This window comes from Podarcis vaucheri (assembly GCF_965113315.1).
Source record: "Podarcis vaucheri genome assembly, chromosome: 8".
Classification (NCBI taxonomy): Eukaryota; Metazoa; Chordata; class Lepidosauria; order Squamata; family Lacertidae; genus Podarcis; species Podarcis vaucheri.
This window is the reverse complement of record NC_138766.1, coordinates 48,162,543-48,179,458: the sequence shown is the minus strand read 5'-3', so window position 1 is coordinate 48,179,458 and position 16,916 is coordinate 48,162,543. Positions and strand designations below refer to the sequence as shown.

At 45.4% G+C, this 16,916-nt stretch overlaps 1 protein-coding gene across 13 annotated transcripts in view; it reads right to left on the bottom strand.

The window, feature by feature from the left end:
- Positions 1-14,553, bottom strand: part of GREB1L (GREB1 like retinoic acid receptor coactivator) — a 163,473-nt gene extending 148,920 nt beyond the window's left edge. For all 13 annotated transcript variants that reach the window (XM_082235090.1, XM_082235085.1, XM_082235093.1 and 10 more), the window contains exon 1: positions 14,417-14,553. The gene's annotated coding sequence lies outside the window, so the exon portion shown is untranslated. The remainder of the gene's footprint in view (positions 1-14,416) is intronic.
- Between the last annotated feature and the right edge of the window lie 2,363 nt (positions 14,554-16,916).

The following is a 16,916-nucleotide window of genomic DNA, read 5'->3' as shown; positions in this document are numbered from 1 at the left end:
CTAAGCAAGCACTTAGATTAACACCAATAATCAAGAAGATCTCCATGAAACTGCTGGATGATCTTGGTGGTGACCGGTTGTGGTGGAGGGACCAACCTCTTTATCAAAGCCGTCTACATTTTAGAGATTGCAGCTTTTCTTTATGTGAGGAGTACAACGTGCACCTTTCTCTTTGCAAGGAATATAATGGGATACCAGATCTCAGTCTGATGGCAGAATACAGGGCACAAAAGGCAACATCACAGCTATGCCCACTCCTGAAGCCATCAAAGGGTTGATGTGACTGCGCCCAACAATAAAAAGCTGAGTGCCAAAGCAGCTGCTAGTCTCAGAACCAGGAAATGAGGGTGAAACTTACCGTATTGGCCCGAATATACCGTAAGCCTCACTTTTTTTCCAAATTCCAAGCGTGAAAAGTTAAAGTGTGGCTTAAATTCGCAACCTTACAAAAACTGGCTTTTATGATATCGCTGCTGAAACAGACACACGGTAAAACAGAATGGGTATGAGTGCCTGCGGAATTTTAAGGGAATGGCTTATATTCAGGTATTGTCTTTTTTTCTCCCCCCCCCTTGAATTTTAAAGGTGTGGCTTCTATTCGGGCAAATGAAGGGGGCAGGAGTATGAGATCCCTTAAAATAATTCTTCTTCTTTTCCTTTCCAATCCTTTCATGCATGCCTACTGATGATATATGCAGTGGGGACCTTCATACATAGGTAGTGGTAGGTATCTTGTTTTCTACTAGCTCCCTGCCAGCAGGTACCAACAGAAAGAAAGACAGAAAGGGGAGTTTCAGTGACCAAATTTACACAATAATAGCGTCACAAAACAGCTCCTAGGACCACAGCATTAAAGCCACATTTGTTCCTCATCACAAGGGGCTATTAGTACCAAAAGGTGTTGGGCGGGTGTGGCAAATATTGACTAATGATGTGCATGCATTCTGTTTAGTTTTATTTTGTGAATTTTTGGGTTTAGTACATGTATGTATTCTCCGCCCTGGGACCATCAGGTGAAGGTGCACATAATAAATAAAATAAAAATTTCTGCTGCTATTTTTATCTACAATGCTGCTTTTAGATTGCATGGTTTTAAGTTAGCATTTTCTTTTATATAGATGGTATTTGTTATATGCTACTCCCTGAGCAGAAGACTGGGTAACAGGACCACTTCACTACACATGAATCAGACTGGGTAACAGGGCCACTTCACTACACATGAATCAGGAGGACAGCTGCTTCTTACCATCTTCTGATAAAGTGGAGCTGTGGGAGGGAGTTTCCATCCCAACAGGAGTGTTGCAGACAGTAGTGTAGAGGCAAATGCAAAGTTCAGGGTCCCTTCATGACTGTCGCACCCATTATAAGATTATACAATCATCTGATAATTATACAATAACAACTAGGGATGCATCACTGTGATCAATGTTGCCTTTCAGCAATATCTACTATTTTCTGTGCACATACAAGGGCAAATTCCTTGGAGTGCTCCAACAACATATTTCAGAGTGACTTAAGTTGTGTTTTCCATGAAGTTCCATTGTACATAACAGAACCCGCAAGCAGAAGCATGCCTAGGATCGGATCCCTTGCACCCTTGGCAAGGTGCTGCATTGGCTCCTCCAAAGCTTGGAGAGACCATGGACCAGAAATTCCAAAAGTTTGTGCTATGGCACTTTTCCTCTGCAGCCATCAGGATCGCCTCTGCTCTGCTCCGCCTCTCCTTCCCCTCCTCCTCCTCCATTGAGCCTTCTGCCCGGGTGAGTGGGCAGGCTCAAAGCAACTCTGAGCCAGAGTGGAGAGGTGAGATTTTTGCACCCCCCTGGGCTTGCACCCTTGGCAGGGGCCAACCTAGCCAACCCCTAGATACACTGCTGCCTTCATGCTATTCTCTTGAAACTCAAGTGCCTTGTGTTTTCATTTTTCTTACAATCTTTGGAGCATACTGTGGCTAAAAAGCTCCCCTTTCATGTTAATTAGGCAGCTCTAGAATGCTGGAGACAGGACTCTGCTACAGAAATAATAGCAGGTCTTTGACCCCTCCAAACCCCAAACCACCAGAGGTACCAGAATCCCAGCAATGCATGACCTCCTCCCCAGTAACTCTTCCACATCCTCAAGGGTCTCCTTAACCCCCTGTGAAGATTGAGTGCCTATCCTTTTACATGAATGAAATATTTATTCCAAACTCAGAAATTAAGCTCATTGTGTAGCCCCATCATCACCCTGAGGCAAGTTGTAAATAGCATTCGCTAGACATTCCAGGAGAACAGCTGGCTCGCAAGTTGCTTTATCCTTTCACCCCTTACCTTTATTCCCAGAGTCGGCCCCCTCCCCTTATCCCCATTTGGCATCAGTGGCAGTAGCAACACTACAGCTAGTTGCGAATCACACTGAGGTTATGAACACAGACTTATCAGCTAGTGTGCAAGACAGAGTTTGTAAGGGAGACAGGAGCCATCTGTGAATTTGGATCTCTTCAGGATGGGGTGAGGTGACAAATTAAATAAACAAGGAAACCTTTACAGGCAGGCTGCTCTTGTCTTCTAGCTTGCAAAAGTTCACCAGGAAGAAGAATAAGAGTGGGTAAGAATACATTAAGATCTGTATTAGAGTGTTTTTTCCAGGTGATTCCACCTGCAGAAGGGAAGAGACCCTAGTGATAACCTCTATTTAAAATTTCTTAGATCCCAATTGCTCTATGTAGATTATGTATTAAATGCAAAGTATTGTACTAAATTTCAGCAAAGCCTGCCTTTTGTTGCTGTGTCGCATAGATTAAACAGATTCCAGACTCAAAAGCAAAACAAAGCCCAAGCCAGATAATGCTATTTCAATCAGCTCTCTCGGTTGTCCTTAACATTGGGGGTGGGGGGTGGGGAATTGTTAAAGAGTCACGATCAATCACAAGAGAACTTTCGGGTAGGGTGGGGAGGGGAAACTGAAACAAAATTCCTGAATTGCACTCAGAAACCAATGTTCTGGTTTTCAAAGAACTGGTAGAATGTGTTCCTGGTCACAAGCTGTGCCAAGTAGACAGACAGCTGGATTCTGTTCCAAGACACAAAACGTTCTATTCAAAGTGTATGCAGCTAGAATAACCAGCCATCAAAATGACTTTTGTAACAGCTTTCTCCACTATCAGTCTCAGGCGGGGGTGGTGGGAGGGAATTATTTCACAGCAGTGGACTGATCACTTAATGTGAAAGAATTTGGGGTGATTTTATTTTTTAAAAAAAGATCAAATGGATGTACAATGCATATAAAAGAAATGAAAGACTCAACGAATTATCACCAGGTGAGTACACAGTTCGCTCCACAACTGGAGTAGCATGCAATCTTCATGGCACTAAAGCAAACCCATTCCAGAGTTGGAAAGATGCCTTCTTTCACTACTGTGCTTTAAATTTATACCTATGTGAGATCTGCAACCAAATGTTGCAATGCCTACTTGTCCCCTAGCAGGAGTAGTCCTTATTGGGGTTCCAGCTAGCCATGGCCTCTTCCAGGAGACCATTCCATGCCCCCTCCCTTCATTTTATATTTTTATTCTTTCTTTTCTCTTTTCCACTGTTACAACACTGAACCATCTGTGGCCATTAAGTCTGCTCAGTACTCAATGGGCTTTTCCCTTTCAGTTGCAGTTCTCATCTTAGGTTTTGGGGGTTCCTAAAACCATTTTTGTGCTTCTGCAAACCCTGTAGTTCCCCTGGACATACTGATATCACCCTTCTTATTTCCCAGTTTTCCTGTTTTGGCTCCACTTCCATCAGCAGTCAACACTCGAGTTTGTTATTAGAGGGGACTGATTGATAGCATCATTTTGCAATCTAGCTAGTACATCGTCTCCAATGGGGAAAAGTTACATGCCATACTTCTCATGCAGCCCCAACAGTTGGTACAAGTATCTCGTAAAGCTGTAAACAGACAGTCAAGGGCACAGTCCTAAAAACATTAACTAGGGAACTCAGTGGGAATGACAACAGAAAAAAAATGGAGAAATGGAGAAAGCAAGATCCCATCTCTACTTAAGCTAAAGGGCTTTAGGGGATAACTATAGCATGTAACAAGGGGTGCAGTGCCAATTCCAGCTTGTGGGGGCTATCCCCAGGCAGGACCCATTAGTTCCCACCACCTTGAATGGACCCACCTTGCCTCTATCTCCATTGCCTATTCTCTTGGACTCTTCTTTTGGGTCCAATATGGAGCAGTCCAAATGAAGAGGATAATGTAGGCAGAAGCTCCTCCTGTTGCTGCTGCTGTCATGGCTCCCTTACTTACAGAGCACAGATAAACAGGCTGTGAGAGCAATTGAGGGTCAAGGGGTTCTCTGTTGAGACAAAGGCCTTGGCAGGTCTCCAGCAATGTTGATCCCTGACGCTTGTTGTGATGGAGAGAGACAACAGCTACCCAAGTTAAAAAACAACAACACTGTGGACGTTTTTAGTATGCATTTTGACTGGGGCCAACAACATTTGGTTGGTATTACCTAGGCAACTGATTTATACCAAGTCAGATCATTTGTCCACGTAGCTCAGGATTGTCTACATTGGCTGGGTGCAGCTCCAGGGTTTTAAACAAGGATCTTTCTCTCCCCTACCAGGAGAGACTGGGAATTGAATCTGGTACCTTTAAAGGCAAGTGCTTTAAGATGAAGCTATGACCCCCTTCTTTCTTTTTAATCTTCAACAGATGGTTTGTTTGTTTTTAATGGCCCCAATTAATCAGGCACTACAATGCCTGGTAACCAGGCAAAAAGTAGAGACGTTCAATTAAATCATGCTGTATTATGGAGCTGTGTTGTTCCTAGTTCATTTCAGCCAGTCAAAATGGGGGGGGGGGATCATTGCGGTGCAGGGCTTAGCACAGGCATAGGCAAACTCGGCCCTCCAGATGTTTTGGGACTACAATTCCCATCATCCCTGACCACTGGTCCTGTTAGCTAGGGATCATGGGAGTCTGGAGGGACGAGTTTGGGGATGCCTGGCTTAACGTAATGCTGCCTTCGCACCAAGGCACACTCTAGGACAGGCAGCCCTCTAATCTCTACCTCATGGAAGAAGCTCCTCAAGGGGAGGGAGAGGGAGCCCTATTTAGAGCAGTGAGGGGGAAGAGTAGTGGGCCAGGAATGGGCAAGCCCTTCTTGCAGAAGCTTTGAAGTATGCACATCATGTAGGGAGCAGAGTCTGTTGCCTCTTTTCACCAACATCTAGAAGTGGTTCCAAAGGTTCAGAAGGGAAGGATCCCTGAATAAGCAAAAGCATGGACTCGGCAAATATGATAACACCATCTGACTGCACTCTCCTTTCTACTTGAGAACCAAAGGGAAGCCCACTGAATCAAGCCAATGGCCCGCCCAGTCCAGCATCTTCACAGGGGCTAGCAAGATGCCTGTGGGAAGTCTGAAAGCAGGGCTTGAGTGCAACAGTACTCTGCCCACTCTTTCTGCCTTTTTTTAAGGCAATGGCTTGTTTAGGTGGGCTAAAAGGAAGAAAATAGAAAGTATGTTCTATTTCCCTCAGAATCTTTGATTTAAGGTAAACGGACCCCTGACCATTAGGTCCAGTCGCGACCGACTCTGGGGTTGCAGCGCTCATCTCGCTTTGCTGGCCGAGGGAACCGGCATACAGCTTCCGGGTCCTGTTGGCAGCATGACTAAGACACTTCTGGCGAAACCAGAGCAGCACACAGAAATGTCGTTTACCTTCCCGCCTGAGTGGTACCTATTTATCTACTTGCACTTTGACGTGCTTTCAAACTGCTAGGTTGGCAGGAGCAGGGACCAAGCAACGGGAGCTCACCCCGTCGCAGGGATTCGAAATGGCACTCCTAGTTTGGGGTTTTTAAAAGTTACAATATTGTTTGACATTTAAAGCTATAGTCCAGCATTGCTTATATAAATGTTTCTAAAGAAAACATTGAAAGGAAAATATAGGGTCTCATTGTAGGGTCTCTGCTGTAACCCAGAGGACTTTTATTCACTGAAGTCAGTGGGACTTACACTTGAATAAACATACCAACAATTACATTGTTACAGTTTTCACACAACACTTTCTATAGCTAAACTCAGTTGAGATTTATTCATGGAACTACAATGACAGATGTATTGGGAAGCAGCACACTCAGTCTGCATACTGGTTGTAGCTGGATGTTTTCCAGATTTACCAACTGCTTGCAGTGGCGGAGAGCAGGCGGGGGCGGGGCACGCCGTCTGCAGGGGTGTGGTGCCCAGTGAGGGCGGGGGCAGCCGCAATGGCACCCTGCTGGGATCACACTGCCGGGAGCCATGCGCTCCCCCCGCACTCCTCTTCCTCCGCTAGTGACTGCTTGCCAACCTTTCCTTTCAGAAACATTAAGTCAGTGTACCTAAGTATCATCAGCTGTGGCCCACCAATACTCTAAGGGTCACAGGTTTCCTACCCATCATTATATACAACACTGAGCAAAATGACATGGATTGGGGACAATGCATGAAGCTGCATAGAGGGGAAGATTCCACTAGGTACTTTTTTCCTTTCACTACGATTCCATGATGAGAAAAGTGGTAAAATTAACTCTACACATTGAACCAAACATCCTAAACTATAAACAAATCGACCACCAGCAGTCCATAGAAACACACAGACTTTACCTGACATCTAGAATATAACAGATGAGGCAGATATTAGTTTGACTGTGTTCAAAGTGCCATAACACTTACTTGAAAGGCTTTTGTTGTAGAATATATTGGTTTCTAATGTTGCTGTTTTTTAAAACTTTAGTTCAGCGTTTTTTTAATTAAAAATATTTCATTTATTAATACTCTCTTGAAGGTGTGACAGTGGTCGACAAGATTTTAAGCAACTGATCATCATTTGCTCCAGGATTTATGTTAGGGGACAGGACTTTGGTTTGGGGGGGGGCAGAACTGAGCTATCTGTTACCTGGTTGGTTGGTTGGTTAGTTAAGTATTTTTATTAATTTACTTGATTTAGGTGGACAGCTGCCCCCCCCTCCTGCACCCTCTGGCTATGCCTATGCATTTGATGCACATAGATATAAAAAAGCAAGACACCATAATGTGGTTAAGCAAGCCTAGTGGGCAGGGGTTAGATCCAAAAGGGTGACACCAAAGGGGATAATCCCTTTTGGGTTTTCACTTTGGGGTTGTCATAAGAGCAAGGGCACTACCCTCTTCCGTGTTGTTCTTGGAGCATTATTATTCTTGAAGGGAGTTTGTTTTTATATTTATCTGACAGGGATGTCCCCTGCAAGGTGGTAAGCATTAGGTGTGCTAGTGGCTGTGCCAGACTCCCTGCGGGGAGAGAGTCTGTTTATGGGGAAGGTCCTTAACTCCCTAGGCGAAAAGAGGGGCATTTCCTTGGTGAGAAACTGGGTGGAAACGGTGCTTGGAAAGTTCACTCCAAAAAGGAAGCAGTTTGAGCCAAGTTCATCCTGTCTAAAAGGAGCTGGTTCCAGATTAAGTTTGTTCTTCTACAAAATGAACTACTGTATTTTTCCGTGTACAAGACACTCCCATGTATAAGATGCCCCCTATTTTTGGGGACTCCAAATTAAGAAAACACCCCTCAGCACTACCCATGCATAAGATGAGCCCCAATTTTAAACCTAAAAAACCCCTAGTCTTATACACTGAAAAATATGGTACAGTGGTGCCTCGCAAGATGAAAATAATCCATTCCGCAAGTCTCTTCGTCTAGCGGTTTTTTCGTCTTGCGAAACAACCCTATTAGCGCCTTAGCGGATTAGCGCTATTAGCGGTTTAGCGGCTATTAAAGGCTTAGCGGCTTAGCGGCTAAAAGGCTATTAGCGGCTTAGCGGCTTAGAAAAGGGGGGAGCGAAAAAAATCGCAAGACTCGCAAGACGTTTTCGTCTTGCGAAGCAAGCCCATAGGGAAATTCGTCTTGCGAAGCACATCAAAAAACGGAAAACCCTTTTGTCTAGCGGGTTTTTCGTCTTGCGAGGCATTCGTCTTGCGGGGCACCACTGTAGTTCAGTTCAAGTTTATCCAGATTAACTTTTTAGTTCATAAAAAGTTTGTCTTTCGCATTCAGAATGTTACAATCTGCTGTGATGAAGTAAAGGGTCTAAAAGTAAATTGGGACCATAATCATATAATAAAATGTTTGACAGACGGAATATTAACAGGTGATGCTTCCCCTAAAATTGTATCTCTATGCCAGAAAAGGCTTACCCTGTTTAATTTTTGCTTGCCACACAGCTGTTAATGGCACATGGCATCATGCACTTGGTACCTGTACTTTGTGCTGAAAGCTGCCAGTATTGGAGGACAGCAAAATTATTCAGCAAGGAAAATACAGGAAATGCCTCATGTTCCTTCCTGTTGGTTGCTTAACTATGGTGATTAAGTCGCTAAGCATCCTTAGCAACAGCAGCACCTCCATATCAACCTAATAAGCCTTAGAACATTTCTTCCACAGTTTACTAACTTTTTAATATATGTCTGATTGACTTACTTTTTGTTTTAAATGAAATCTAGGATTGGAGGGAGGGAACAAATATGAATTGTTCATAATTTTACACCAAAATGAACCTTTCATTCACCCAGCAATTATTGGAACTACTTTCAAGTGTAGTTCAGAGATGTCTGAAGTATGTAGTGAACTTTGTTCAAATAAACTAGTTAATTCCAAGAACTGGATGGAAATTAGTGGTTTCGGGATGGGGGGTTGTTGTTGTTGCATTGCTCTTATTTGATTGATTTGTTTTTCTGCACCTGCTTATTGGTTAGTTATCTTTTTTTAAAAAAAAATGAAGTGAGAATTGTGTGCCTAGAGTGATATGGTGAGTGTAAGGAGAGTGTGATTGCAGTTCGTATTTTTTTTACTATGTGCTATGTACATTGTTTGAGATATTTATCGTTACTTAATTGTGTTACTTGAAATGTGGGAGTAGTAGTATGTGGAATTATGAATGTGGAATTAGTATTATATTTTATATTTGTTTTTTGTTGTTGTTGGGATATGTAAACCACTTTAGAGGTTTCTGTTGAAATATGAAGGAGTATATAAGCTAAATCAATCAACCTTTCAATCCATAAATCTGAAATTCTGGTTGCTAAGTTGGCTGGCAAAGAATAGTGTGTGCTCCTACTTCTGAATTGAACTAATGACAAAAGTAAAACGCAAGTCACTTATTTGAAGTACATGTGCTTAACCATTTTGTCCCACTGACCTCTATGCAATGGGACAGAACTAGATTGTGCAACCTGCAGCTTCAACTACAAAGGATTTCAGGTTGGGTGTTGTTGTTGTTTTTAAAAAAACACTGTATGAACTGTTTGCCTGCACTTCACCCCATTAAGATTGCATTACTGTTCACTAGGCTACTTTTAAAGTCAAGTGCAAGATCCCAGTGTCAGTGACGTAGCATAGTTGTTCATCAGATAATCCAAATAAACTACCTACATATTTTCACACATGATTTAGTCTTACAATAATTTAACTAGAGATTATACATTTAAACACAAGTAAACCCCTTGTTTATGACTAGAGCCTCAAGCTGTGCTCTCTAAGCATACTCGGTTGGCAGTACATTCCACAAAATTCATTGGAACTTAATACTAAAGAAAAGTGTTTGGAATTGGAGTATTATGTTGCAGTCCATTATTTGTATTCTGAATTTCACACTTGCCTTAAGGCACCCAAGAAAACCACATAGAAATAAAACAAACAAATCACATAAAAATAAAATAGTAAAAACACTTCTAAAGAAACAAGTAAAGTAGCAGATTAAAATTGACAAGTCAATGAGTTGAAAAAGAAGAATGTTCCATAACTCAGGCACCTCTCTACATTAACCATCCACCTAGCCTCAGAAGGTGGGGAAGTATCAGATAAAAGTATTGGACTAAGACCTTAATTGCTCAAAAAAAGTGAAGCTGGAGGGGCTCTCCAGAAATAACTCCATGACCACCCCACTCAACGAAGTGAGAAAAACTTGCTCCAACCTCCAAAGGTACCTCCCAGACCCCCCCACCTGCTTCCTCTCAGCTACTTTTTGTAAGCCATATTGGGCAAGAGATAGGGAGATAGGTGAGAGCCAGTACCTCTTCAAGCATGCCTTGTACATCCATAACGTAAATTTGTCCATACAATACTAACCAGCTAGATCTATAGGCTTATTCCTGTAACCGAATAACTGGAGATGGGGCATAAGCAAATTATTTTATCTGAAAAATGTCTACCAAGGGTGCTGCAATTGTTTTTTGAAGATAAACTGCCCGAGGGTCGAGATGGAGAAAATGTCGTATAATTTGGAAAAGCTCCACTAGGCTAAGGCAGCACAGGTGCAATATTAGCAGAGAACAGAAAAGTATTTCTTTTTCCACACTACCTTTACCACCAAGTAGGCCTTCAAATGGTTCTAGCCAGTGTTTCATCAGACTTGTTATGAGCTTTTACTCCATCTGTAGCCCAGTTAATCCGCCAGCTGATTCCCAAGCTCCCTGGAAAACAAGGGAGCTGATATGATTCTAACCAGTAGGACAGAACACCTAGGAAAGCCTGGGTTGATTACCCAGATTAACTCCAAATTCCAGAGACTGACCAGGGTATCAGGAAAAATGCAAGCCATGTCAGCAAGAAAATCTCCCAGGGTAGTTTGAAAACCATTGGATCCATCAGATGCCAAAGGTAATCTGAACAAGTCCTTCAGCTCCCAAAACATTAAGGTCACCAATAGCCTAAAAATTACTGGGGAGGGGAGTGACCTACAGCCCTCAAGATGTCCCTGATTCTAACAACATCTGGAAGGCCCAATGTTCCCCATTCCAGTGTTACCAGATAACCATGACAAGGAAATAGTTAAAAATGTGTGTGTGTGTGTGTGTGTGTGTGTGCGCACACACACACACACACACACACACACACACACACACAATACAACTGATCACGACCACTGAGTGTGTGCCCTACTACATGTGAAAGGGCCCAGATGACTTGTAACAACCCCATGGTTGTCTTGATGACAATGAAGTCCTGAGTTATATCTATCAGGAAGACCCTGACATGGACGTTGAAATTCCCCAAGGCCATTTCCATCACCTGTGGCAGGGATACTGTTGGGCAGCAGGATAGATGATACACCAAAAAGGGTCCCTAAAAACTGTCATTCTGTCCAGCTAGGTGAGATGGTATCAAAAATAGACTATGGCAATGGCAGTCAATGTGGTGCCCTCCTGATGTTGGAAGCATCCCAGAGTGGCTGGCACAACCCAGTCAGATGAGTGATATCATATACAGTGGTGCCCCGCAAGACGAAATTAATTCGTTCCGCAATTTTTGTCGTCTAGCGAATTTTTCGTCTTGCGAAGCACGAAATCCCATAGGAATGCATTGAAAATAAATTAATGCGTTCCTATGGTCAAAAAATAGGGACGCGGGTGGCGCTGTGGGTAAAAGCCTCAGCGCCTAGGGCTTTGCCGATCGAAAGGTCGGCGGTTCGAATCCCCGCGGCGGGGTGCGCTCCCGCTGCTCGGTCCCAGCGCCTGCCAACCTAGCAGTTCGAAAGGACCCCCGGGTGCAAGTAGATAAATAGGTACCGCTTACCAGCGGGAAGGTAAACGGCGTTCCGTGTGCTGCGCTGGCTCGCCAGATGCAGCTTTGTCACGCTGGCCACGTGACCCGGAAGTGTCTCCGGACAGCGCTGGCCCCCGGCCTATAGATGTGAGATGGGCGCACAAACCCCAGAGTCTGTCAAGACTGGCCTGTTCGGGCAGGGGTACCTTTACCTTTACCTTTATGGTCAAAAAAAGTCCAAACAAAGCCAAATTTGGTACAACAACAGTTTATTAACTGCTCTTTAAAGTCACACATACTGTAAAGAGCAGTTCAAAAATTTAAGGGAAAATAAATTAACTTTATAAACAAAACATGTCTTTGTTTTTAGTCAAAGAAAAAAAGTCGCGAGACGTTTTCGTCTTGCGAAGCAAGCCCATAGGGGAAATTCGTCTTGCGAGGCAAATCGCGAACGGAAAAAACTTTCGTCTAGCGAGTTTTTTGTATTGCGAGGCATTCGTCTTGCGGGGCACCACTGTATATATATATAATCTGCAACCCTGATCATTGGCAATGCTGGTTGGGGCTGATGACAGTTGGGTTCCAATAGCATCTGGAGAGTGCCCTGTTGACTACCCTAGACAAAAGAGAGAGGTCTCCAATTTCCAGCAAGATCAAGAGCCTCATCCAGGCTCAGGTCCTGGGTGGCATTCAAGAACAACAGCACCAGGCATAAAGGTTTGTTGACAACACAATCTGGGTTTCTTTGGGAGGGAAACAGAACAAATAAGGGGGAAGCTCTTAAATATCTAACCCTTACTCCTCCTTCAACAGACCATCGGTCTTGCACCACAATATATCTCCTTACTCATAATATTGGAATCGGGGTACCTACATCCTATAACCCATGCACAACTCACTAAAACACAAATAAAAAGGAAGCACAACCGTGATATTTAAAACATGAATTGACAAACAGTGAGTAAGCAGTAAAAATGGGATGTTTAAAAATATCAGCTGTTAAAATTAGCAACAGACATAAATCTGATGGCAAAACAAATATAAGTCATTTACTAGAAAGTAAATAATCTGAACTCCATTACTTTTTCCATGAGACTGTTTTTATTAAGGGGCATTGATACTGAGAACCATTGGGCTCAAGCAGATTCACTCCTGAATAAGTATGCATAGGATTTCAGCTCTATTTTGCATTTTTCACATCTGTAAATCTGAATAAAAAAACCAAAAAAAGATGCAGGCAAATCAGTTCAACTGCAGCTCTCTTCTGGTTTTTATCCTACACTATCAGCATTATGATGGGATGAGTTCCAGACCAAGACAGCAGAACTGCACAAGTTTTCCTGGAAGCAAGTACCATTAAACCCTGTGGATGGAATTTACTTCCAAGAAAATATGCAAAGTATTGCGCTGATTAAGGCATTCTCAGGATAATTGCTCTCAGCCAGCCGTCCTTAATTCAGTCCTAGAGACTGGAACCCTACTACTTGGAATTTTGTCCCACTGAAATCCACGGAGTAAATCTGCATAGAATTTGTCTATATTACTAGAGAACAAACAGGGTACTGCATGTATTATTGAGTCCAGTAAAATTTGTGGAGCCCGGGTATCTATTCAGGATAGGAATGTTTTCTTGTTCGGGAACAATTCCCTAGTTCCCGGCAAGTACAGTACTGTACAGACTTTGGCACTTCTGCAACCACCTTCCTCCTACTTCAAATTTACACCCGTAAATTTAGGACCCAGCAGCAATATCATGCACAGTTCTGTTTTTTTGTTTGTTTGTTTTGGTTTTGTTTGTTTTACACTAAATATACTTCTTTCTCCCTCACATCCGTACTTGGTAGTTTGCATCTGGGGGGAAAGCAACCCAATTGGTACCGTAAAAGCCACCCTCATTCAACCACCCACCCACCAAAGAACCATGAACCCCAAAGAGCGCCAAGAGCAAAAAATGTTGCAGGAAGGGGCGGAGGAGGAATACCCTCCTGCCGATTCCCTTTATTTATATTTTAATTCCCCCTGTCCGCCTCCCGTCGGAGAGAAGCGCCTGTCACCTCCAACTGTCACCACAGCTGCGTGTCTCCGAAAGGGATCCCAAAACTTTCCAGCGACACGGAAGAAGACTATCCGGGAGCGCGAGGTCCAAAGAAACACGCGCGAGTCACTATCTATTGTTTCCAACCCACTTCCTCCCGAGGAGGAACCGCGTGGGTTTAATTCATTCGTCCCCGAAGGATCAATTCGCCCCACTCGGAGCGCGTTGATCAGTCTCTGGCGGCCAGAGGCTCGTCGCTCCGCGCGAAGCCTCCTGTTGGCAGAGGGCTGGCCTAGCAAGTTTGGGGGGAAGCGAAGGGCTCGGGCCAGGCGCACCGTCTGTTGGCGAATCTGACACCCACATGCAGCCTTCTTCGGGGAGGGGGGGGGAGACACCAAGGCTCGGGGCAGGCCACAGTCTCCCGCCCGGGTCCTCTCTCCCTCCGCCCCCCGCTTTGGCAATCTCCCTTGTCTCCAACTGGGTCAAAAGTGGACTTTGCTGGGTCCCTCAGCCCAAAGCAGCCCGGTCACCCCGGCCCAAGGAGGCGCATGTTGCACCCAAAGTAGTGACGTTTACTGGGAATGTAGAACCGACCCCCCCCCCTCCGAGCCCTCAACAAGCCCTTCCAAGCGCAGCCCCTTCCTCTCCTGGTGCAGCCCGGCCCGGCCTGCCGTTCCCGGGAGACGAGCGAGCGGCGAACCCCCCCCTCCCCCGTTCCCCGCCCCGCCCGCTTTTTATTAATTATTGTCGCTGTTATGATTGCAACATCCCACCAGAGCAAAGGCAAGCGAAGGAGCCCCCCCCCCCCCTGCGGGAAGTGGGGTCGCTTGTGTTTCCTTACCGTGCGAGGAGCAGGAAAAGGAGCGCAGGGTCTCGGGGGTCTCGCCGGACCCCCGTCTCTGCCTTCCGTGCCGCCCGCCCCCTCCCGCACAGCTGCTCCGCGAAACTCTCCGAAGGCGATCGGCTTGGCGCTCTCCGGCTGCCTCTCTGGCGCTGGCGCTGAGGAGGAGGAGCGGCCCAGCCGAGGGGCGGAGACAGGGGGCTGGCACGGCCGGGGCCGCCCCTCTTGGCTCGCCGGGCGGGAGGGGCAGAGACCCAGGGGCGTCCGAGCCGCGCTCTCGGGCTCCGCGTCCATTCGGCCCTTCGAGCTCTTTCGAGGGGGCTCTGACAGGGAGGGAGGGAGGGAGGCAGGAGAGGCGCCTTCCTTGCCTCGTACTGACTGGGGGGAGGAAAGGGCGTTTTGAGGCGCTCGTGGTCGGAAAGGTCCCACTCGCCTCAGTGGCGTTTGGTGGCGCGTCGCCTTTCCGCCCCGTCCCGGAGAAGGGGAGAAAGAAGTAGGGCAAAGAGTCGTGGCTCTCGCTCGGATTCCGGCCACGTTTGAGGGGTGGCTGTGCGCGCGTGTGGCTTGGGGGACGCGCGCGGACACGAGCACAATAGCGCAACCTTGTACTCTGGAAGACGCTATCGCCACCAGATTCCGCACGGACCACAATCCTAACTTAGATTAGGAGAGGCTTTCTGACCACAAGACACTCGTCAAGTGATGTTGAATTTGATGTTGTAAACGGACAGAACAAATACCTTCCTTGCGTTTGTTTGCTTTGCTCCGCACCTAGGAAAATGGGCAGAGGCTTTGCTATGCAGTGCAGTGCAGTGGGACCCCCTCTGCATATTTACTCAGCAGGAAATGTTGACTTCAATGGGCTTATTCCCAAAGAAAAGTGCCCAGGATTGCAGCTTTCCCGTGCGATTCTATGGGACGGCACCACCCCTTTTTAGGGTTGCCATATTTCAAAAAGTAAAATTCCTGATACCCACAAAGCTGAGCTTCTTTTCTTTTTAGAAAACCACCAAATTTGTTGCTCTTTTTTGGGGGAAAACATTTTGCCACTTCGGCAAAATTCTCCACACGCCATTTTTGCACATGAAAACCAGGACATGTCAGTACAGTGGTACCTCAGGTTACATACGCTTCAGGTTACATACGCTTCAGGTTACATACTCCGCTAACCCAGAAATATTACCTCAGGTTAAGAACTTTGCTTCAGGATGAGAACAGAAATCGTACTACGGCGGCAGCAGGAGGCCCCATTAGCTAAAGTGGTGCTTCAGGTTAAAATCAGTTTCAGGTTAAGAACAGACCTTAGGAACAAATTAAGTTCTTAACGTGAGGTACCACTGTAATTTTCCTGGTGTGTGGCAAGCCTACCTTTGCTGAAGCTAAGTAGGCCTCGGTCTGGTCTGGAAACCACACTACTGCATGCCTTAGGTAGGCATGATGGACAAATGAGAGGATATAGCTGTAACGTTTTCTTGGAAGTAGGCCCTACCTTCTTCAGTAGGGATTATTCCCTAGTTAAATTTGTTGAGGGTTTCGCAACAGTGGTAGAAATTGAACCGAGAATGTGGCCAGAGTGTTCCTCTCGGGAATGGATCACAGATAGACTTGGCCTAGAGCTGGGGGGTCAAAGGGCAGGGACGGAGTATAGAAGAAAGCAAAGCAGTGAGAGTCAGAAGAGGCCCCCGTGAAGGCTTATTTGAAGCTGAAGAGGAAGGAAGGAGGGAAAGATGTCAGAGATGGGCTTTTGTTCAGTTGGACCACCCACCTCATACCCATTCCTCCTCCTCCTCCCCCCGCCCTCACCTTCCTGCTTGTCCTTCAGAAGGGGAGCGCCTCTAGCCTTGGAGATTGAGATATCAAGAGCTTAGCCAGAAATGATCCCTTGGCTTGTTTCTCTCCTTGGGGCTGAGAATGACATAAGTAGCTCTTTTTCTTACATGATAGAGCAACAACTTTGCTGGCAGTTGCAGAGTAGATTGCCAGGGAGGGGAGTCAAGAAGAACAAATTAAAACATTCCATTACCTAAAGCAGAGGCATCCTTGCACCCAAAGTTCAGAGGCTGTGCTGGTGTAAACTAAAATAATGCATAATTACAGTCTGGTAGGGTTTTGAAAAATCTTGATGCACTTGGTATACTTTATATTATTTGGACTGCAAGCTACAATAGAGTTCATTGTATAAACCCATCTTATCCTGACACTCCCCCCCCTCTCTGAAGTGCTGACCATATTGCAATTTTCTCACACCTCAGCCTACAGATGTTGTTGGACTACAACTCTCATCATCCCTGACCATCTCTTCATTCCTGGTCGTTGGTTGTGGTGCTTGGGATGATGTAGCCCATCAACAACTGGAAGGGATTAGGTCAATTAAGGCTGTCCTGTACACCAGGGGTCACCAACGTGGTGCCTGTGGGTGCAGATGTATCCACATAAATCTTCCCAGATGCCCACAGATTCCTTCTACAGTCACAATTAAGTTCCAGTGTGTTTGATATAT